Source organism: Choristoneura fumiferana, chromosome 13, assembly GCF_025370935.1.
Source record: "Choristoneura fumiferana chromosome 13, NRCan_CFum_1, whole genome shotgun sequence".
NCBI classification, from domain to species: Eukaryota; Metazoa; Arthropoda; class Insecta; order Lepidoptera; family Tortricidae; genus Choristoneura; species Choristoneura fumiferana.
The window spans coordinates 11,086,413-11,109,889 of record NC_133484.1 but is presented as its reverse complement, the minus strand read 5'-3'; the positions used below and the strand labels follow the sequence as shown (position 1 = coordinate 11,109,889).

General features: G+C 38.7%; 2 protein-coding genes across 4 annotated transcripts in view; one reads left to right on the top strand and one right to left on the bottom strand.

Moving 5' to 3' along the window:
- neo (ZP and PAN domain-containing protein neyo) overlaps positions 1–23,135 on the bottom strand; it is a 69,068-nt gene extending 45,933 nt beyond the window's left edge. Inside the window, exons 1-2 of the mRNA XM_074096304.1 lie at positions 22,984–23,135; positions 6,147–6,175 (exon numbers count right to left, since the gene is read on the bottom strand). The gene's annotated coding sequence lies outside the window, so the exon portion shown is untranslated. The remainder of the gene's footprint in view (positions 1–6,146; positions 6,176–22,983) is intronic.
- Positions 1–23,477, top strand: part of Atg16 (Autophagy-related 16) — a 204,906-nt gene that overhangs the window by 73,139 nt on the left and 108,290 nt on the right. The window lies entirely within an intron of this gene.

Below are 23,477 nucleotides of genomic sequence, written 5' to 3'. Positions count from 1 at the left end.
CTGTAAATATTGACTCATCTCTCGCAGGTATGTGACTAAATACACATTGTACGCTTTTGTACCATCAGTGTGTCTTTTGTGTGTAAACGATTCGATACATGGATATCGTGGATATTATAATAACATACACGTAAAGAGAACTGGCTTTGACATCTTCCGCGGTAACGCCTACTTTGAATATCCCAAAATTGAAACCCCTCGTCATGATCATTATTCATCAGAGATGAATACATTATTCATGATTCAATAACATATGATTAATTTGTGATATCATGAAAAGTTTTTTAAACAAAGGCTTGTTAAGATTTATGACTGCGTTATTTCAATCATCGATGTCTATAACAGACTCCCATCTTCGGATTGTTGTTGTGATTCGATACCCACGACGATCGTCACAGGTCCGCGATAAAGTAAGTTGGTGGTCGCGCCCACGTCGTCGATAGAACAGCATCTAGTCCCCATCATATATCATCACCTGTCCTTGTCGCTCTCAGTGACAATTGCTGAAGTCGATAACTTGACAATACTAAACATCGACGGCCCTCATCTAACAAAACACTACATCACCATCACACATTGGAAATGTTCGAACAAAGCACTTTCAGAACAATAGGGAAATAAACTATTCCACCTCCATTTCCCACCTCCGCTAAACTCGATTTGAAATATATTTTGCCTCAAAAAGGACTATTTTGATTGTATGAATCGCGTGCGCTGCGCATACGATTTAATATATAAATCTCGGGAACGGCGTTGGTGGTAATACTGTTCAACAACCGTTTTTCCCGTATTTCAAATATGCATTTTACATTTTGAAAATTCACTTAAAAGTGTTATTTACTTTAATACAAAATGTTTTGTTTTTGATGTAATCTAGTATTTCATTCTGTTAAAGTAACTTTAAGGTCACACGGATTAAGTAGGTTATCAAAGCTATGTTTTGATTGGGCAGACAGATCGTGAAATTCTGTAAAAAAATGTAAAATCGAACAACGACCCGCGCCCGCGCCGGTGCCACGCTGTTTTAGACTAATCTATACTACGTGATGCCACGCGCCTTTTACCGCGACCGTTTCGCCGGACAGCGTCGCTATTGAGAGATTTCACAGTGACAGAAAACGTGATTTAGTCTCGAGCCACTCTAATTTTAAAGAACTTTTCAATTGCTTACAATGACTGTTGACAATGATCTACCCGTAATACATACTGATAAGAAAAGTACAGCGTATCTACGCATTATGTGAAATTCCCATACCGTAATTCTGCTATTGGTTTTGAAACTGAAAATTAACAATACAATGACTCTTTATTGTACACCAGAAATAGTAAGCGATACATAAAAAACAGGTACACAGAGAGAAAATTACAAGGTAAGCAACTACCTAACTAACTATTGAAATGCATAGTTTTAAACCAAAATTGTTACTTAAATACTTTGATGCAATTTTCTCGATCATATGTTATAATATCACAGAAAGTCATTGTTGATACATCAAAAACGCTCAATAATTCGTCTCTCGTTTGCTGATAAATTTATTACTAACAAGAGCCAAGCGAACAACCAACAAGCAAAGCAATAAATCTTCACAATTAGGTAGGCCTCATATAACTGTGTAGCTTTATTTCAGTAAGACAATAAAATTAAGATGAAAAAAGTACCAAGTACTGCTAGCTATCGCCACCGCAGACCGTGAAATCCGATTCAGGATACTCAGCTATTGAATTACACCGTAGCCAACCATTGACCGAAATGCTTTTCTTGAGCATCACTTTCTTTTATTACTTATTCTCGACCTTGTAATTTAACATTGTAACCAAGCACACGCCTCGTTCTGTAAAATAAAAGAATGCTACTTACTTGGGATTCGTACATTCATTGTTGAGAAAAGATTGTGATTGTTGTTAAAGCATGGTGGTCGGTGATGGGAACAAGGTTATGAGGTTCTAATTGACAGATCAGAGCCTGTCCCGCGGAAGCAGTGACCGCCTTCCTCCAGCCTGGCTATAACTGTACTGCTACCGTCCGACACGCACTGCCTGCGTCGGCGCGTCCGTACCACCGCAACTGGAAATGCCTCTTCCCACCGTCCTCGAATAGATCATCTTCATTCACTACCATTCAATTTCCTCCGAGAAACTACTCTTCGGAAAGAAACCGCAGACTAAAACTAACTGACCAACTAATAAATACTAACCGCCTCCATAAATGACCGTCGATTCTTACATGAAAGTAAATCTTGAATTGTCTTCGGCCTTTTCGAAATTTTCTCCCGAAGAATTTGGTTGGCGAAGTTCTTTCTATGTCATTTCTATTCAAGCTCCTCGCCGTCGGTTGCTAAGTGAAACCGTTGCTAGAATCTTTTATTCTCCCTAATGCGAGCCGTCTCGGCTCTTGTTCAGAATCCTACTGTGACAGCCATTATAATTCCGAGCGAATGTGGAAGTGTACAAAGACGGCTTTGTGCTCCCCATAAATATTTATGAGTAAGTGCCTATTTTCTACACACGTGGGACGGTGGATACGCACGATACCGCCGGTCCTAATTGGACGTCTGTAGGCGCGAATTTGTTTCACTCTGACGGGTATTCTTTACCGGCATTTGTGTGTCACACAACTATTTTATAGGCAATTTGCTTCTGCGTCCTTGGCATTTCTCGTGCTTGATAAATAGTTATTGTTGTTGATTTACTGCACTTTCTGTACTGGCTGGTGCACTGATAACATAGTTTAACTTATCCCCAGTCATGTTATATAACGATAAAGACGCAGAAGACACTAATCCTACTTTCTCTTAACTAGTTTCTTGAGGCCACTACAAGAAAGTAAAACCCCGCTATGTTTGCGCTCTGCCCCGTGTCCTGTTGACATACAAATTGCGATGATAAATTATTCTGGGGTAGTAGATCGGCTGGCATTTATCCAAAGGCGTTATTAAATTTTACTCTACTTATTTTTTGAATTTCACGCTGTAATTCGATCGGTGCATTATGCTTTTAAGTGACACAATATAATGATACAATGAACCTTTCCTCATTCTACTACTCTCAATCAAAGTGATGATAGGTTCCAATGATCTTTATACTAATTAATGTACTGCTAATCGTAAAATGTAATCGAGAACAGAAAACTACATTCTCGGAGCACAAACTAGCAAGTAACATACACTTAAGGAAGTGTATGTTTATCGTTAGTTTGTAAGAGGCAACAATTGTTCGCGACGATTGCAAGCGGGCAAGCACGGCGACCGGCGACCCCAATCGCGAGGCACCGTATGTGGAACGCGGGAACGGTAGTGTGGCTGTGGCCAGTCTTGCCCCGGGCTGCCCCGACCCTTGCTCTCTACATGTTTTCGCTTTATATTACATCGTTTTGTATTTATGCTTCTGATTCCATTATCGATAGTCATTTGTTTAAGTGCGTTTGAGAAACAAAAGACTATTGAACTGTTATCGTTACTCAATCATAAAAATGTAAGAGCATTAGGAAGAGTACTTTCTTTTCATTGTTATTTAACACAAGTGCTTTCACTACTTAGCTCATCTTCAAAACTATTGCCTGGGCTTTCAACTTAGCGGTTTGTTTTGTTTTCTTTTGAACGAAATTTGCATATTTACCTTCACAGAGTAAAATCTAAAGGTTATATGGGATCCATATTGATAAAGCAAGATTCGCAATCGTGTCGCATCGTAGGTTTGAACACGGTTGGCACACTTACAGGGGGTTCCGCTTACGCGGCGACGACGTCACGTTTCCCATGTTAAGAATTGTTTATTGAAGTCATGATGTGACCTTAACATTGTATTTTACGATTGTCTCGTCACCGGTCCGCGCACTGACATTTCAATAGGGAAGGTGAGCGAGGGTCGAGCGTGAGGCGCGGCACGACGCCGCGTTAGAGCACAACGGCCAACCGCGCCCGCCCTGCCGACGTCACTTCTTCGCCAATCCTCTTTCAACGCTCAACTCATTTTTCATCGATGCCATTACGTATTTATAAGGCACCGCACCTGCTTTACAACATAAATCAACTCCCTACCAGACCGCATAACCTGGGTGAACGCCTTATGATAAATCTAAAATACGTTTACCATTTTATGCATTGACAACCCAGCGGCATTGCGGACTGTATTAATTCAATTTTGAACAAGCAAAAGGCCTGTGTACGGACTGGATTTCTTGGATTACCTCCGGAAGCTTATCGGCGTCGGTGTTGACTGAAATTTGCATCTCGTATTTTCTCGTCGCCACGACGATTGGTGGTGCTCACGATTTAACGCTGGTATTAATGCATTATTCAGAAGGGTTTTCATTAGGCTGTCGCTATCGGCGCGGGGGATCGCGCTCTCGTTAAAATGTACGGATGGCATGACGGCTGCTCGTATTGGGCGCGCGAAAACACACGCGAGCTTTATCGACGCTCAAACTGCCTTCAAAAATTAAGCGCGCTCCCTGACGTGTTTGTTTATGTATCGTGACACATATCTCTCTGTCAATGTCTTTACGCCTCGCCCGGTGCAATGTTGTGCTTGAATTTTGTTTCCCTACCCTTTTGAGACTTTCGTTTCATGGTCATAAAGGACATAGTCGGGGTTCCATAGTAAGTCGGCCCTTACATGAAATAGGCTTGATTTTTTTTTGGGAGTGTTAGCTGTTTCACCATCCATTGATTAGTGTTAACTGGCGGTTAGGTGTGATGCCGTCTCTATTTGTTTTGTTCGAATAGACGGAGACGGCATCACATTTAACCGTTGGTTAACGCTAATCAATGGATGGTGAAACAGCCCCTTAATGTATTTCTTTTTCGGGATGTATTCAAGCGATTTGCTTCCAGTTTTCAAATGATGGATTACTAGTTATCATATTAAAAAAAAAATAGACAAGTCACAATTTTTTATGTGGTTGTGAAGTGACTCCTCTAGATTTTTTTCTCAGAATAGACCATATATATATTGGCCTATACTACTTAAATATCACAAAATTTTCCAGACGGTACTTCCTGTCAAAAATTAGCTCATTCATAGTCGGTATAAATATTCTTCACTATAAGAGGTACTCACAAAAAAAACCTCAACCCATTTTTGATGTAAGGTCCGACTTACTATGGAAACCCAACTATGGCCTGTTAAGTTATATGGTAAAACGTTGAATGTGCTGTTGACTCGTGTGATCATAGAATAGTAGCCAAGCGCTATTAAGACTCCCGAATAAGTATGCAAGCCAGCCCCCAGAAATTAGTGCAGGACATAAATGCGGTTATTGGCTAAATGTGGCAATTTAATCAGTGTTAAACGTAGTCAGTTTCCACATTGAAATTCTGAATGAGAGCTTTTCGGACCGAAATTTAAAATAATAATTTACAAATTGCCTTCCTTCATAATACTGTTTTCCATAACACGCGACTCGGTTTAAAAAAAAATGGTTTGAAAATACATTCTGTCTGTCTGTATTAACTTAACTGTGACTCTGATATGATTATGTGGCATTATTGAGCTGTTTAGCTGTAAATGGTACGATATTAAGGGGACGTATGATTACTCGAGCTGAAAGGCTTATTAAAAAGCTCGTTTGTAGCGCGACCAGTTGCGACTAAACTGGTGTAAGCGGTGCTACAGGTTAGCAACTTCGTACACCAGTTCAGCACATGCCGCCGCGCTCCACACTCGCGGATGTGGTGTGGTATACTTTCGATATTAATGGGCACATGTCCCGTTCACGTTGCTCCAAATAATTCCACTTTTTCAATGTTACCGATAAGAAGTTTCACGTCAGTCAGAAAATACCTGAGCGACCGAGCTTTGCTTTTGTTTTACGGTTCAAAGTAGTTCAGTTATTTGGCAGAAATGGCACTACCAAACAACTCATTATACGTTCTGCTCATTATAATACTTTATTTCGTACCTATTAACATATCGCCAACTATATTTACCAACCGTGGGAACAACTCTAGTTGGCTACGAATATTGATTTATTTAAACATACGTCGAGTAATTAAACTGACATTCGAAAATAATTATATCAAACTTTCAACTCTTTTGATCGTTCAGATGCCAAATTGCTTCGACTAGACCAGATGGATAGAGCCACATCACTCATTGTTCAATTAAAACGGTCGACGCCTGATAAAACTCCGTTATTTTTTAATTACCTTGTTGACGCCTCGGCCGTCAGTCGTACCTGCAATGAACAACATACACATTAGTTACTGTCACAAGCTAAAAATACGAATACATTTAATAAACATAATAATTTACATCTGTCATAAGAATTTGAGTAAGTACTTGTCGAGTGTTAATATTTGCCAATTAACACGTAGGCTAGAGATCAACTTCTATCGAAATAAGGACGTATTCAATTAAGTTTGTTAGTTTATTGATTTAATAGTTAAGATTTGCCCATGAGCCGACTGCATTATAGAGCCCGGACACGCATGTCGCTATCTAGATTTTGAGTCAGAAGAGGCGTTGGAGGACGGCACGTTAATCTACGTTTATGCTCAGAGCCAGGAACTAGATGACATTAAATATACCTGCCCTTAAACGCCTTGATGACCGGTTGGCTATCTTTTACTAGTTAGAACTTAATTAACATACATGACATTATTATAATAATCTATCTTAATGGTGACGTTGTTGCCGAGTGCATGGGTGTGACATTTTCCGTGTCGGACATACTGGCAATTGTGTAAACAAAGCGATACACTGACCGGGTTAACCTTGAATGGTAATAGCGCGAGAAGTTTCGCTGAGGAAAAATGCGCCATTGATGCAAGCGGTGTGCGTGCTTCGTATAACGGTCACTACGAGCCGAATAAGTGTTTTAGCATAGTGCTTACATAGAATGATAATATTCACTGAAATGCCTGTCACGCAATTTTGCGGATCACTTGCAGCCGACCCTACTTTCTTTAACATGTCCTTGAATTGATGAAGTGAACTCTTCGTGTTGCAAATTTAATTGTATTACATCATACATAAGTCTGTTTCAATTAGCAGTTAAAAAAAAATAGCTTGGCAATGACAACAGTGCAACATTTCGCTAAGCCAATTACAAGTGGGTGTCGACGGCGGCGCCCGCGTCGGAACAATGGTCGGCTAACGAGATAGTGGCGGTCCGTCAGGTGCGGCGTGGCCGCCGCACGCGGAACACCTCAATCTGTTCTTTGTTTACGTTTGGATCGCACTTGCCCGCAGAACCGATCGCATCCCCAACGCAATAAAGCTCGAAGCGAGCTCACGACTCCGCAATGTCTACTCTTTATCGCCCCCGCCGAATGCGGTACGATCTTAAACGTATTTTAATAACTTCCACCCGCCGGTCGCCATAATGGGCTCACCATGCAAATGCCTGTGCCCACAGAGCACCGTTACACACCGATACCGACGGTAACGAACCGCCCCGTGAAATAAAGAAAGGTAATAATCGCAAACGGGAAATCCGATCACGCCGCAAGGCACCCGCGGCGCGCAGGAAACACCGGCTCTGACATTCCAATTGCAAACTGCAACTATTTAAACTAAGCTCTCGGTATACTCTGCTGAGCAGGCTGTTTACTTCCATTTTACTCGAAATTAAAAAACATGGTTCGCGTCGTTAAGAAAGTGCCCTAACTAGTTCCTCATCGTTGGTATACTATCTTAGATCCAGTTAGGTAACTTACAGTGAAGTTGATTTATCTTGTGTGGATTTGAAGTTCCCTTTCGTGATATAGCGATGCGCTTTCTCTGTCGCGACTCTGCGCTTTGACACCTGCACTCTTCCTTTCTACACCGCTGTAGTTTGCGAAACCGCGAGGCTACTGAACGTTAATGAGCAAGTAGTAGGTAAAGAAATAATGGATTCTTTCACGCACACTCATATTTCACGAGACATTATTCTGAGTAAAAAAAATCATGTTACTATCAGTGGCAGGTATAAATTGTTATCATGTATTTCATTCACCAGTATTTTATTAAGTTTAATAGGAAATCGCTGCGTGATTGCTTCTGTCAAGTCTATTGCAAAATACGATTTACTATTCTCTCACGTCCGCATCGAGATCGAGTTAGGCGACAACAACCTCTACAAAAAGTAAGTTGAAAATCTAATAGAGTTTGCGGCAAGCCGGTTATTTGTGTTATTTTTTAGTATTTTGCTGACGCTGAAGAGAAATGCCATGTAACGCTAGCGAACGCAGCAACCTGACATTACAGTAATAACTCTGAACCGCCCTTCTGTCATTACTCTGTACACTTTCCTGGGGTAACTAAAAGATGAAACTTTTTTTTTATTTCTCTTTGCCATATTCTTTACAATTGCTTTTTGTAATGGTCATACCCCGCCTGGGGTTCGCGACGGTTAACGAAGTTTTAATGTTGCAAATTCCTGTTAATATTATTTTGTTTGCGCTCGCAGTGAGCATTTAAATTGCATTCTGTGGACGATTATCACCTGATTACATGACGTCACAGGTTGTTAAGTTGTGATTGGTCGTGCCGTGTAGCAATGATGTTATAATTGATGCGCGGCCGGGACCTGCGGGGAGGCAGCGATGCGTGTGGAAACAGGTCCAAGCAATGCACGTAGACGAGTGCGGCGCGCGGCCACTGCGCCCTGCGTGGTCATTGCGCGTGATACTAATCGAGGAACCCCGACATTATTGCTCTATGATTGCACCCTTACACGAACACCACCTTTTCATTATGAAAGCCTGCTTTTTTGTAATTCACTCGGATCAGTAATTGACCCCTTAAACATGGCCGGTGAGTTCTGAAGAAATTGCAAAACAATTCATCTAATAAAGCAAGCCAATCATTCTGCATTATGGCATTACCATTCTTCCATTGAACGCTACTTTTTGCTCTTTTGGAATACACTAAACTCTACTACCTATTCACTCAATGATCATGATCATGCACCCACCTGATGCGATACAAAAAGAGTATTCTTTTTCAAGCTGCACGACGTCTCATCTATAATAGACTTTTTAATGACGAGCTTCCTTAGGATCAACACCCGACCAATAATTCGCAGCACGTTGTAGTAAACTATCAATTAAGAGAAGACGAGAGACTTTAACCATTAAGTTGAACTTTATTAAATACACTTGTAACTGGTTAGACTTCTAACTGGTTGATCTAACTGTAAAGTATAATGTAGGTGGAATTGACCAATAGAATGTTAATATGTCTTAATATTGCAAAATATAGAAAAAAAACTAATTTAAAATTGATTATTAATAGTAAAGCAATCTCTTCAAACTACGAGTAAGTTAGTGTACCGTACAACATAATCAAGAAAAATTTTATAACAAAAAATAGAACCGACTACAAAAAACCATGAAAATAATTTTCTACCAGTCTGATTAAGTCGGTGCCTCACCTACAACTATACGAGTAGGTATATTGGGCTTCAATCACTTCTGCTGGCTCGTGCTGAGGCACGGACTTCAGACTGGTAGAAAAATATTTAAATGGACCAACAATAAACCAACGAACCAACAACCAATGAACCAACTTTCAAGTCGATACCATTAAGCGTTGAAACATTCCGTCCTGTGGAGACGACCCTCGCTGGTCCACCAGAGTTCCTCTACCTACACTATTTTGTGATTTAATTTACATGAGTGTGCCTAATATCAGCTCAATTGGATACCAGGAAGTGATCGAATAATAGTTCGCAAATTATGAAACCACGACTTGCAAAGTACCGACATACTAGTATGAACGTTGCAAGTTAAATAAAAGTTTGTAAAAAGAAAACACGCCTTTATGTAAACAATTTTGGCAATCCTAATTTAAGTTATAAAATTTGCTATTATTTTCTTATTTTCCTGGTATCTGTATGTTCAAGCTGTGATCGATTGCAGGATGCATTGCGTAATTGCAAAAATGTGATGGCATGCCGCCACGGAGCGCGGGCAGTTCCTGTTCGCGTGCGAACCGTATTTATTATGCGTAATTACGTCCTTCGACTCCGGTGCATCACCCAGACGAACGAAATTAGATCGTGTTTACGTAGCTTCCACTTTAAATGTAGCAATCACAATATATTTCAACCACCACTAAAGTAATTTATGAGGTTTTGTGTAATGCAAATTAGCTTTACGTTTAAATGGCAACAAAATCTTTTGAACAAGTTTTTAACGTATCAGTTTTCGTATCTTCATTCTACTAAAAAAATATAGACTTGTTGGTCTGAAATAAAGTATTTTTTTATTTATTTTAATTGACAGACATACTTTAAATATAATTAAAATTTACATTTGCTTCGCGTTGAAATATTATTTAGTTGAATAGATGTCAAACAAGAAGTGGGCAAAGAAACGTCATTTGTCATGTTTGTAACGAGACGTGGCGTAGCGCCCACCTAGCTGAACAAACCATCTAGCGCACCGTATTACAACGCCCGGTAACATAAGAATATCTTTAGCAATAATCCGCCACCTCCGTCCGCGGGTAGACGATTCCGTGTCTGCATTTAATATTTATCCGATAGCATTGATTGGAGTACATTGTCAATAGTTACCGATTAATGCGCGCGATCGGTTCTATGTGGGTCCGTTTGCCTTAGTCGCGGTATCGTGCGGGCAATCGTAACTTCTTCCCACATAATTGGCGTGTGGGCGCGGCAGTGGCGCTTTATCCCGATCGCCGCCCACCGGCGACGAGGCGACGCCCGATTAGATAGCACGGCCCCCAACCCGACCCGGGAACACCTCCCGACGCACTAACTAACCGGGGACGTCTTCCGTGCGCTCACACTGCATTGTTATACCGCTAAGAGATGAGAAAACCGTTATTCGATTTTGAAAGCCTTTTTACTATAAGGGGGTACAATTATCTTATTCCCTGGATACGGCCAGTTTTTTTTTAAATTTTGAGCTATTTTTAAAATTAAATATTTTCCTTGCCTTCTCTTATTTGTAATTGTGCATCCAATAAACGCATGTCATACAGTTAGGTTATCTCTGGTATCTCATATCCTGGCCAGCGATCATCATTAATGTTATACTTATTATCGAGGAAGACGTTCATACGCTGTAATGAAGCCAGTATTTTCCGACAGGAACGTGAAAAGAATTATCTCTGCAAGCGATCACAAAACAGGTGGTAAGTTCCGATAGAAAAAGTGCGGGCTCTGAGCTTCGCTGCTACTATTTGTAAAAGTTTAATGACATAATATTATCCCATAAATATAAAATTAAGACACCTGTATTAGCACCTCAAAATCGCTTACTGCAACAGAATCTAACTGTCTAAACAAGATTATTGAGCGATCGATTTTAATTTATTTATGATTTACAAATTCAATTTGCTGCGCTACAGATAAATTGTAAATTGAAAATATTGACGCTACGAGACGAGGATTATTCGGTACAGTTACCGCGAGACGCGGTCGGCGTCGGTTGGCCACGCCGTCCTTCGCCGCGCGACAATCCGGCCAACTTGCTCATTAGCGATAACAAGTGCCCCCAGAAGCTCGTTACGCAAGACGAGACGGCCCGCGGACGATTCATTAATTGCGTATTGTCGAAGACCCCTTAACCGGCGATCACTACTGCGAGATATTACCCCGCAGTCCCGCGGCGCATCCGCTCTAAACCCGAGTCATATATGGCCATAACTGATATATGTACAAAGCGAAATTAATCGGAAGCATCGATGATAACCGTTCATGATTATGCCGCCAGGATAAACACAGATAATAGCTTGGACCGTTAAGCTGTGATTTAAGGCGACTGTTCCGCCCTAGGTCGAAACAAACTATTAAGTATATCGTGTAAGTTTGCTCTTCTAATAAACTTTGATTAACGAGAGCCATTGTTTATCTTGGAGGCTTAATTGTGTCATGAAGATAACCATGTCACACTTAAGAACCAAGCTCGACAAAAGCCTTTGTGATTTACATCAATTATTAAATAATGATAAGATGGGTTGATTCCTTTAGTAAACAACAACGATATAAGATATTGCGTTTTGTAACTACGTAGTTTTCTGAAATTAAAATCTAAAAGATAACTTTTTTATAGGAATTCTATCTAATGAATGCTCAGTCCGACATCAGTTTATTATGCGAATTATTTCTACCCTGTAATTCACTATCTAGTTAGCGCTGAGGCCACTCAAGAGCTTTTATGAGTATTGAGAACGTTCATCCCATTCGTGGTATTTTTATCAGGGAATAACTACAAGCGATTTCTGCTGCAGTAGACACGGTTTTTATAATCTTTTTCCGTTAACGGGATAAAAAAAATTAGTAAACCTGTAATTTATTGAACTCAAGATGACGCGTTCCGTAATAAACAAACATGCAACCTTACATTTATTTATCTACTAGCTTTTGCCTGCGGCTTCGCCCGCGTGGAATTCGGTTATCGCGCGTTGTTCCCTCGGGATGCATTTTCCGGGATAAAAAGTAGCCGATGTCACTCCTTGGCCCATAAACTATCTCTATGCCAAAAATCACGTCGATCCGTATATCCGTTTCGACGTGAAAGACGGACAAACATACAAACACAGAAACTCACACTATTTTGCATTTACAAGATGTACATCTTCAAACCCATGTGAATGAACGAACGATCTTTTGAAATGAAATGAAAATTATTTGCGGTAAATGTAGTACATTATAGTTAGGTACCTGTATGATGTTATAGGATTTTTTGTTTCATACATTTAGACTGAAGTCATGCAAATATTATTTTTTCATACATGCATCACATGCTAACGATAAGGTCTCCCTAGTTTGTATCAAAAGATTCTAAGTAGGTAGTTGACATCATTCATACATTTAGACCTATATAATCAAGAATACAATATTAAGAATTAATTTCATAATAATGATAATAATTAATAATGTGTACATGTCAGTTATAATTTAGAGAAGAATTTTATTAGGATGTCAATTTTATTCAATAGTAATAATAATATATTAAACTAAAAAATTCATGAGAATGTCAAACAAGATAAAGCCATCTAAATCGGTGGACATTATGCACGCATTATTCTAAACCGCCTGTGCAATACAATCAATAAAAATAATTACAATCTGAATAAAACTATAACTCGTTCAAACAGAATTATATTAATACCATAATTGTACATATCAGGATAAAATCTATAAATTCAGTCAATGTCATAATTACGTATTTGAAATCAATAATTTGGAATATGCATTAAGCCTGTTCAAATTCCATATACTCCTTCACCGAATAGAAACACTGCTCCTGCAGCCACCTCAGAAGTTTGTGCTAAAATTCATTATACGTTAGATTCTGAAATAGTTTGGGCCATTTGTTGAAAACTCGGATCGCCATTGGAAACCAATTACGCTTAAATAGTTTAGTCTTAATTCTAGGTAAGGATAGTTTGTTCGGGTAACGAGTAGTGTAAGCCCATACGTCACAAGTAGTAAGCACTTACTTTTTAGCGCTCCTGTACAGTACGTTTAGTAGTTCAGTTTACTCTAATAGGTGCTGTGAAAGCACTGACGCTATCTGCGGTGGCTATCACAGTTGCATATATAAATCAAGTGGAGCTAGCTAGTCTTTATCGCGCACAATATGGTTGACGTTAATTGACGAAATGCTGTGGTGGTGTGAGCACGCCTTGATTTATGCGAACACAAATCGCTACCTACTCGATTTGCATTGGATCTACGTAGAGCGCCCACTCGGCTCGTTACCGCGCTCCCTTAGTTCATTTGATCCCAACTATTGTCACGACCTTACAAACGCGTGTTTTTTTTAAATTAATAAACAAAGGAAATATTCAAGAATAAATATGACGATATTTTTTACTTAAGCGTGTAGAGGTAAGTAAGACATATTTTCTAAATTGTGTAAATTACGTAATCATGAATTAAAATTGTATCTTCGCCCGCAATGAAGTTTGTAAATTCTATCCATCCATCAATATCGACGTCGTCATGCGCACTTTTGACATAATGCGGCCAATTTAAACTCGAGTTATAAATAAATAAGATAAGCGCTTAAGCGTACGCAACATTTGTCAAGAACACGGTGGCTGGATATAAATGCATGTCGACAGCTCATAATTTAATGCGGTGATAGGAACGACTGTTTGGTGGCGGTTTATCATGTTCCCGGTAAACCGAGCACCTACCAATGCAGAAAATACGACCGGCAGATACAATCATCGGCATTGTTTCCGTATCCACAGATCATTCACAACCGCGGCATGCAAATAAACCTAATGAGTATCGTAAATGGCTTAGTATGAACACATATTCATGCGGTGTGTGGAATAGCGGAGCTGCAAATGACATTCCTCGGCACCACACCGAATAGGTGCGGAGCGCGGCGGAGTGGGTCACACACTAATTCTAGGTAATGGAACTATGGACTGTTTCACCGCAAGTAATCTTACGGGCACGTAAGAGGTTCCTGGCTAATTTGCGGGTCGTGCGTTTCGGAGTGCGGTCATGCGCGTGCCCACCGCAACCGAATTCCGCTGCAGCCGCCGCCGCCCGCCGCCCGCCTGTCACCGCTAATAACATTACGACCAAACTAAGAGTTCACTGATCACATAATTGCCGTTATGTTTTACAACTCGGCGAAATGTTTACATTTTAATGTCTCTAATTACACCCGTCGTAAACACATAACAGTGTGATTTATGTTTGGCGTTATCGTAAACTGTACTAGTAATAAAATAAATAGAATTATTCAAAATACTGTATTAGTATTTTGAGAGCTTTTCAAATGTGTGAGATTATTACAATGGAAATTATATATTTTTAACAGACATTTTAAATCAAACGCTGTAGTTAAACTGGCGTTCATAGCAGGCACTTACGAACAATTCACTTGTGTTAGCTTTGTTTCACATCAATCGCAACAAGTTGAATTTCCCGTTCAATTACGTATGTGAGAAATCGCGCTAATAGGGTTATGTTGGTATTCTATGGATAAATTAATGTAAATGAAATCGACATTACATTCCTGCACTTTTTATTTACATTTGTGCTCCGACTGGCTTTGGACTCGCATGATAGCTTGATCTGTTTAGTAAAGTTTGAGAACTTGTATCTAACTATAGTAATAAAAACTTGCACTCTGGTTCTTGTGCAGCAATTTTGTAGATTTGTTTTTATTTACGCAAAGTTTTAAAAGAGCCACAGTACCTACACCAAAAGCAATGTGCTATCTTTTCTTAGAGAAAAAATCTTAAAATGAAATTCTTTATTAATGAAAAACGATTAAATTTTACGAAAGCGTTTACGTATTTGCTCGCGTGTTCTGATCTAGCCTTGTAACTTTCTTTTAGCTTTTACAACCTCTATCAAATATATCAGTGATAACTACCTTGCTACAATCATACTTATGTAGGACGTTAAGAATTTTTAATCTGCTTGAGCAAATAAAACCAATACGTGAAATTTGATGTACCAAATCGTAAATCATAAAAATTTAGGGGCATTACGCATAGATCTTCGATCGGTCGCGTCCCATATATCGCGACAAGGCGAACGATCGCGTCTGGTTTCACTTACGGTGCCGCGTGTTTTTCGCGCGCCATCGCGATCAATAACTCGTATTGTGCGCGTTGACGCTCCAGCAGGTTGCATAATGCCAGCCGTGGGAGCTCGCCGGAGCCGTTAGGCCACGCACGCCACCGGTACCGTTCCATTACTGATTTTATTAGAATTCGCGTGTATTGCCTGTAATCAATTTGAGCACGTTGCGAGCGTTGTAACTCGCTCCACTTCCAACACATTACCGAGCATAAAACTCTCAACAGCCACGTTCTCCTCAGTGAGCTCAGATCACACGGTTCACCCGGCTTCAGCTATACCTATACAGCATAGCTATACGGGTTTTAATTTTATTTTGTACAATAAATGTTAAAAATATATATCATAAGTTTTATAGGCAATTTCTTAGAGATCGTTAACAAGATACTGACTTTCGCAAAAGCAGCATTTTATGCTTTTCAATAACGCCTGTAACTCTAAATGTCACTTAGAATCGTACCTAACCTAGCAATTGAATAATATTTTTACGACTATGACTTGTATTTACAAAACAAGCTAATTGATGGAGACATAGCGCGCGTTTAAACTCCATTAAAGATATAAATCTTCTCATTTCATTCTAAAAACCTGGCACGTAGAAAAAAAAATCGGAAATCACAAACAAGTTTCCATAAAAATTTTCGTTTAGTGGCACCGGCGTTGTTTATAGGTAAAGTATCGTATTAGTGCGTGTCAGGTGAGTCAGCTGCTCCGGCGCCCACTCCGTCTCCGAAAATACACGGGTATTCCACGCCCCGCGCTGCAAATTATGTTTATTAAACTGACACCGGTACCTTGCGGCTATCGAATTTCGCAAACTGCGAAATACAGTTATAAACCAGTTCAATTTATCGACATAAATTCAGAAGTTTGTTTTCGGGTATTCAAATTTTCAACTCAAATATGTATTTGGGTCTCTCTCTATTTGGTAAGAAGTGCCATTTTTAAGGCGAGTAAGAAACGACTAAATGATGTTAACGGTTCGCTAACCTCGTTTTTAACGCCAATTAAAATAATGGCAACAGTGTATTGATTGCCTCTGGCACCACCTATGAATTTTTTGACGCATACCTCACGTACAGCTGCGTTAAACACATTTCACCTTCACTATTTGAAGTAACAGCTCGCTGGCACCTTTGAGGGCAGTCCAAACTATTTGTTCAAAAGTATCTCGCGCACCGCATTTACTCAGGTCGTTCACCCTAGCGACGTAATTAAAATCCTTCATGGAAAGCACGCCTGATGGAATCCGTCCTGACCCCGCGCTCGACCGCACCGTACCGCCCTTTAAACGTTACTTTATAAATAGGAGCACCGTGGCTGCGGCCTCGACTGTGCTCTATCTCATAGAACTGAACTCAGAGTAACATTCGTATTTAATGCAGATTAAACCTGTCATTAATGATAATAAAAAATGTGTTATTTTCATCTCAAATGTCATTAGATATTTTTTTTCTAATTTTTGCACTTTAGTCCAAAAAAAAAACCTTTACAAGAGCTAAAATGAAAAATGTAACTCACTACAAATTTAACTTCGACAACCTTGCAAATCGTTAGGCAATCAAGCCGATCTACTTCCGTAGGTCATGACATATTTATCTGCCAATAATTCGAACGCAACGCGCCCCCGGCACCCACCCGTCAATAAGTCACCATACGTTTTCAATTACGGCTTGCGCGCACAGATTACGCACATTTCTCAGCTTACCGTCGGTATGACTATAAATTCCCTCGCATTGACATTCTTAACCTCGCCGAGTCCCTGTTTAAGAAATAGCCCCCATAATCACTCAGCCAATCGAAGTGAATTATGAACAGACACCACGCATGCCTCAATGCCATTTTATAATTGTGATAATTCGTGATTTATTTCCACTGAAACATTTCGTTTAACCCGAATAATGAGTTTATTGACAATTTTATAGTCATTTCAGTTGTTCTGTATCTACTAGTATAATACCTCGAAAGGGATTTTGGAATTCGCTAGCCTTAAACGCCGTCGAAATTTCGAATTTTATTACGTATTTAATTTCGACATCTTAAATGATTATCGGTCCAATTAGTTGAAAAGTTGATGAGTTGGCACAAAATTGTTCAGTTAACTGTTAACAAGATCGAAGTATCAGTTAACATCGCCGAGCCCGAGTAGTCGCCGGTCGGTTCACCGCTAATCAATTATCCTCCAACTAATCGGGAATCTGACCGCGCGGAGTGCCCGGTAGTTCTGGGAAGGTAAACATGTGACTGATCAGCGAACTGATTTATAGAAACGTAGATCCTAGACAATTTTATAAAATTTACAGCTGTATTTTATCGCTTTGAACTGTATTTTATTATGCTTCAAACACTAGTATATCATTAGAGTTTTATGAACTTATAAACTTACCAAATTAGAAGTCAATTTAACTACTAGAAGATGGATAAATTCATATATTGATATCAACATAAATACAAGTGAAGTTAATTTAAAAACTTGTTTATAAAAATGAATTATGGACGTAACTGTTAAATCTGACATCGTTACCAGAGTTGTATAGTTATAGGGAAAAATATCAAAATTAATCTAAATAGATAGCGAGTTTAAAAAAAAACCTAGACTACAACAGAATATTTTATTATTATTACAGATACCATAAATAAACCCATCGTTTTGTCAGTATGTAGTTTTGAAAAATTAAGTTATCTCAATGAAAGTTAATGAACTAAAAGAATTTCCTTGCTCACCCGCGACCTTGTGAAAATTCTTTTAGTTCATTGATATGGAGCTCCGCAAAGTAACGCCTGATTCAATAAATTAAATGAAAGTTACTTAAAAATAATTATAACTAAGAGCACATTCCAGGTTTACTTTTCAAAATAGTGAATTGAATTCGGTTTAAAGTAGCCGTCTCAAAATTGTCGCCTTAATGCCCTATGACGTGTTCGCTTACGGCCTCCAAAGTATGCGAAGCATAGTAACGTTTGAAACGATTTACATCATGTTTGGCATCTTGTGGTACTTTCATATCGTTTTAAGGTTCACGGTTTGTCTAGCGTGATATAACCGCAATGCGGCGGGTATGTAATATGAATCCGCCGGTTCAATTTGTCAATAACTGCCCGCTTGACGGAATTATGATGCATGCATGTTTCATTGCTGCCGTGTTACTTAAATGACAGGCAGGAACTAACCTTTATTAGTTATACACCTACTCTTAATCTTAACCCTTCTTAGGTGTAGGTTCTTGATTGCCGTCTTATGCCCGCCCACGTAACACATTTTTAAGTGATCTGTGTAAACAGTGAAGTATTTTTTTTTCTTATGTTATGATACTTATTATTTAAGTGAATCACGTGTAGAACGGTGGTTTTAAAATAGTTGCGGTGAACTTGTTCAGTGTTGTGTTTTATTTTACACAAAAACTGAGGCAAAATTTTAAAACAAAAGTGGGATAACAATTTCTTCTTAACAATAATTAGCGAAGATAAAAACGTTTTTAAGTTCTACCGTGCGAATTGCTTTTAGTTATTATTACGATAATCTACTCTATTCAGCCGTAATATTTTCAGTCAAGTAAATTTACGTACGTAGATAGTAAATTTCGCCTTGCAACTTGAGATTTGACAACTGGTTAGACATTGAATATCGTTATAGTAACTGGGTTCAACTCACACTAAGTTGGCTCTTTATTTTGACTAGCCCTTTTTCCGTTCCGCTAATTACGTCGATCGCTTGTTAATACCACCACAAAGTAAAATCTCTAACTATTAATTATTTCGGTAAATCAATTATCTGTCGTAATCAGTAATTCGGAACACCGCCTTGTGCCCGATAGGTGGCGTGTCGCCGCGCGGCGCGCTGTCACGACAACTGTTCTCACGTCATCCTCTTAATTATGATCCGCAACGCAACGGGGTCAGGTTTCTGGATGCTGTGGACTTGATAATAACTTGCCATTTTATTTTTATCCATCTTAATTTCATGGGGTTCCGTACCCAAAGGTGACAAACGGAGCTGCTGATGTTGCTGCAATGTCAGTCCATCCGTGTGTCATTCACAAGCTTGTATCTCAAAAACCGTAATAGATAGACAGACAGCTAACATTTATATATGTATGATTATGTATTTCTACTTCCGCTACAACAAAAAATAAAAAATAAATTTAATTAAAAAATAAGGACGTTAAGGGTTGAATGCTTAAATGTTACATAAACAAAACGAAAACAGAAAAACTAAGGACCCCCATAAAATTAACGTATTATTTTTGCACGCATGTCATCAACTAATAAAAACCAGCTAAGCGTGTTTCAGTCTTAGGGAAAAAACTACAACTTTGTAATTTGTCTGTCAGCGTCTTTATTTTATAAACTTCAACAGGTGGGTAGGTAGTTAGTTTGATTTTTGAGATTTTGTGGGCAATATTATTATACTTTAGCCCTTGTCTGTACGGAACCTTCGGTACGCGAGTCCGACTCGTATTTGACCGGTTTTAGTATAATTGTTCAACGTTATGTGCTCTGAGTGGATTGGCAAGAAACGTGCTGCTTTGTGAAATGAGTTCTTTTTTTTAATGACACTAAAGTTCAGCTCTGCCAATAACAGTTTGAACTTATGTACAATAAATGGCAGGCATATAATATAATATAATGTTATAATTAATTTAAGAACTTTCTATAATAAAGCCTTACCTGTTATTGATGGAATAAATGAAATCTTAGCTTTTAGTGCTCTATTGCAACCGCGCAAATATTAAACAGTGCGAAAATGTTGTTTGCATGAAAACTGTGTTTTCGTAATTTAATTTAATACGCACCTAGAAAACACTGTGCGTTTGAAGTGAACTTAATAAAATAGTGAACTTTGTAACCGCAATGGGGTCTAGCGGACCCCGCATCGCAACGTTTCCGCTCGCGGCACTTGGCTTACATTTTTGAACTGATGAATTTTACTCTACTCTAATTGGGATTGTCATTAAAAATACCAATGCGTTTTACTATTTTTTATAGAGAAAATCACTCGGAGAAAAGTGGATTATAAACACAAATAATTTATTAATACAACAACATTACAACATAACAGTACAAATCAAAATAATTCAATAACTAATACAAAAAAAAACAATTATACAATAAAAAAACAAAATATCAAAAAATCTAAACGAAAGAAAAGAAAAAATAATTAAATGGTAAAATAAAAACAAAATATTATTATAAAGATTATAAAAAAAGTAATTTTCAAATTCGATGTTTTTCATATGAAACGTTACTTTTTCCATTAATTATTGAAACTGTTTTGGATGATGACGCTATACCTACTTAATCTAATTTTTGTACTCTGATTTAATTAATAAAAGCCTATAATAAAAAAGGAGGTAAAAAATAAAGGCACGTCACATTTTTCACCTTCCTTTCCCTAAAATTACACCCGTGCAAAGACGCCCGCTATGGCTAGTTATAGTTAACTGATGGTGAAAACCGCGTTAAATTCCGGTGCTTAGTTAAGATCTAAGCGTATATGCATTTATGCATATTATACATGCAGACAGACGGCGGGAGGATGATTTTATTTTATACTGTATAATAAAGAATACAACATTTTTAGTCCGAAATCAATTAAAGGACAATTAAAATCTCACTCATCCATATCCCAACCGCAGCAGTTCCCACGGATATCTCCACCCATTCAACATATCAATAAGCGTAAATATTTTCTCCAATATTTCTGTTAATTGACCAAATCTACCATTAAGGCGGTCGTTGTGCGATACCATTATAGTACTAGTGCTGACCCCCGGCCCCGGTCGTGCGCGGGAGATCGTTCGTTATACTTTTCCTGCGCCCGATTGTTCCAAGCGAAATTGTAGCCTACAAACCTGGAGGTAAGACTCGCCGTGCCTTAATTGCGTATTGTCATGAGAAAATCACAAACGTATAAAGAGGGCACGTTTATTTTGTGGCTAGTTTAGTGTTATTTATTAGCTTTTGTTTTGTAGGAATTTAAATGGGCATTTTTAGCTTAATTGCTTTATGTGATGATTTTGCGATTGTTACGAAAATGTTGAATCGAACCACAATTTGTCAATGTTTTCGAGGATTGCAAGACCGTACAAGGACTTCAAATAACAGCAACATATTTTTTAGACACATAACACAATACTCATCTCATCTTTATACGTATCATCCCCCTGCAAAGCACAGGCCTACTCTCAGAATAAGAGGGCCTGGTCTCTGTATCATCCACGCAGGCCCACTGCGGGTTGGTAATTTCAACGTAAAACTGATGACAAATTAGAAATGTATTTTCGCACATAAATTCCAAAAAATTCATAGGTGCAAACCCAAGCTCGAACCTTCGACCCTCTGCTTGTGGGCCATATCGCTAACACTACCTACATTTCATTTAAATCACATCACATAAAATTATTATTTTTATTGAATTTGCCTTAATTTGGTTTACGATATTAAAGGAAATACTTTTTTTTAATTATTGAAACTGCTTCTGTCATCACTTTTAAATAATTTTACATCTTTTTATCCGTTTTTTGGACCGCACGTATCTTATAAACGGATCAAATCTAATCGGAACGCCGCAAGTGCGACTGCGATCCCGTTGATGTCTTTTGTTGGCGGCGCGAATACGTTCAACGCGAGCCAAGTTTTTCTTAATGCAATTAATTTTACTTACTAGTGCAATGAATAGCAATTTATTCCATTGCATTATATTATCGTATACAGTAGATTTTTTTTTTCGTTTTATTTTAGCAATGAAAATAATTTTCCCACAATTAGAAAAATGTTCTTTGTATGAGGCGCAGTGCTATTATATTGCAGCAAACGCATCCAAGCCTATCGCTGCATGATTGAAGACGAGCAAAAACCTTCGTGCCAACCCTAACGGTAAACTTTGAAGTCTCCATTTTTCTTACGAAGAATTTATTGATTATTTGTACTTTAATTTTAAAAAGTTATCTCTATGTTTTAAGTATGTATTGATATTTCGTATTCGTTTACTACACTTTTTCCTCCATTTGGGCATTAAATTACTACAAACAACATTATTTTTAATCACTTTTTCCAGAACTTTGGCTGGCAATTAAATAAATATAGACCTTTTAATGTATTTGAAATACAAAAAAAATCTAACAATGCATTAGGTACCACATGTAAATAAAAATGATCACTCGCTTATTTTATTGATCCGTCTTAATACATTTTATACCAAACAAATTTAAATAAACCGCATCACATAAACGTCCTTATCTATAATTTTCTAAACAACTCTCGCCTTCGCGCGTGAAGCTTTTAGAGCTTGAAATTGCGCGCTCCTCCCAGCTTTCGCTTGATACCAGATAAGCTTTAATTATCACAAGAGCTAAGTACAAATGTCCTTGGCCGCTGCGGTAACTCGCCCATAAAATATTTATAGACCTGTTCGTCCAGAACCCGCTTGCATTTATCCCTTATTTAAGAATAATATAATCCGTACGTACCGATTAGGAGTTCAAGGATAATTCAGCACGTGAGACAGTTCAAACAAAACACCGTACATGAACTTTGTCACTGGTTGTGTATCACGTTCACAGTCCTAGCGCGCAATAGTGCCGCGGCCAGTCTCGGCGAAACACTGAACTTGCGGCGGCGCGCCTCAACGGTTATAACATAACACGTCTGACGTAACCTTAACCTTGCAAGAAGAAGAGGAACGAACCGCCGAAGGACGGACAGAGAAAGCTATAGGGGCGAGAGAAAGGGAGAGATGGCCGCCGGACGTAGCGCTGCGCGCGCGCCGTAGAGGGTGCGATGTGTAGCAGTGGGAGGATCTTGGGGAAAAAATGAAACATAACGTGTTACCGCAAAAATTTAGATAGATGTTGAATATGTGTTTAGTACCTGAAAGTTCATAGTAAACTTTCATTTTAGGCATGCCAAAGAAGTTTTTGTGGAAAGGTAAAACTTGCCTTGTGAACTACACCTTCGTTTTCTT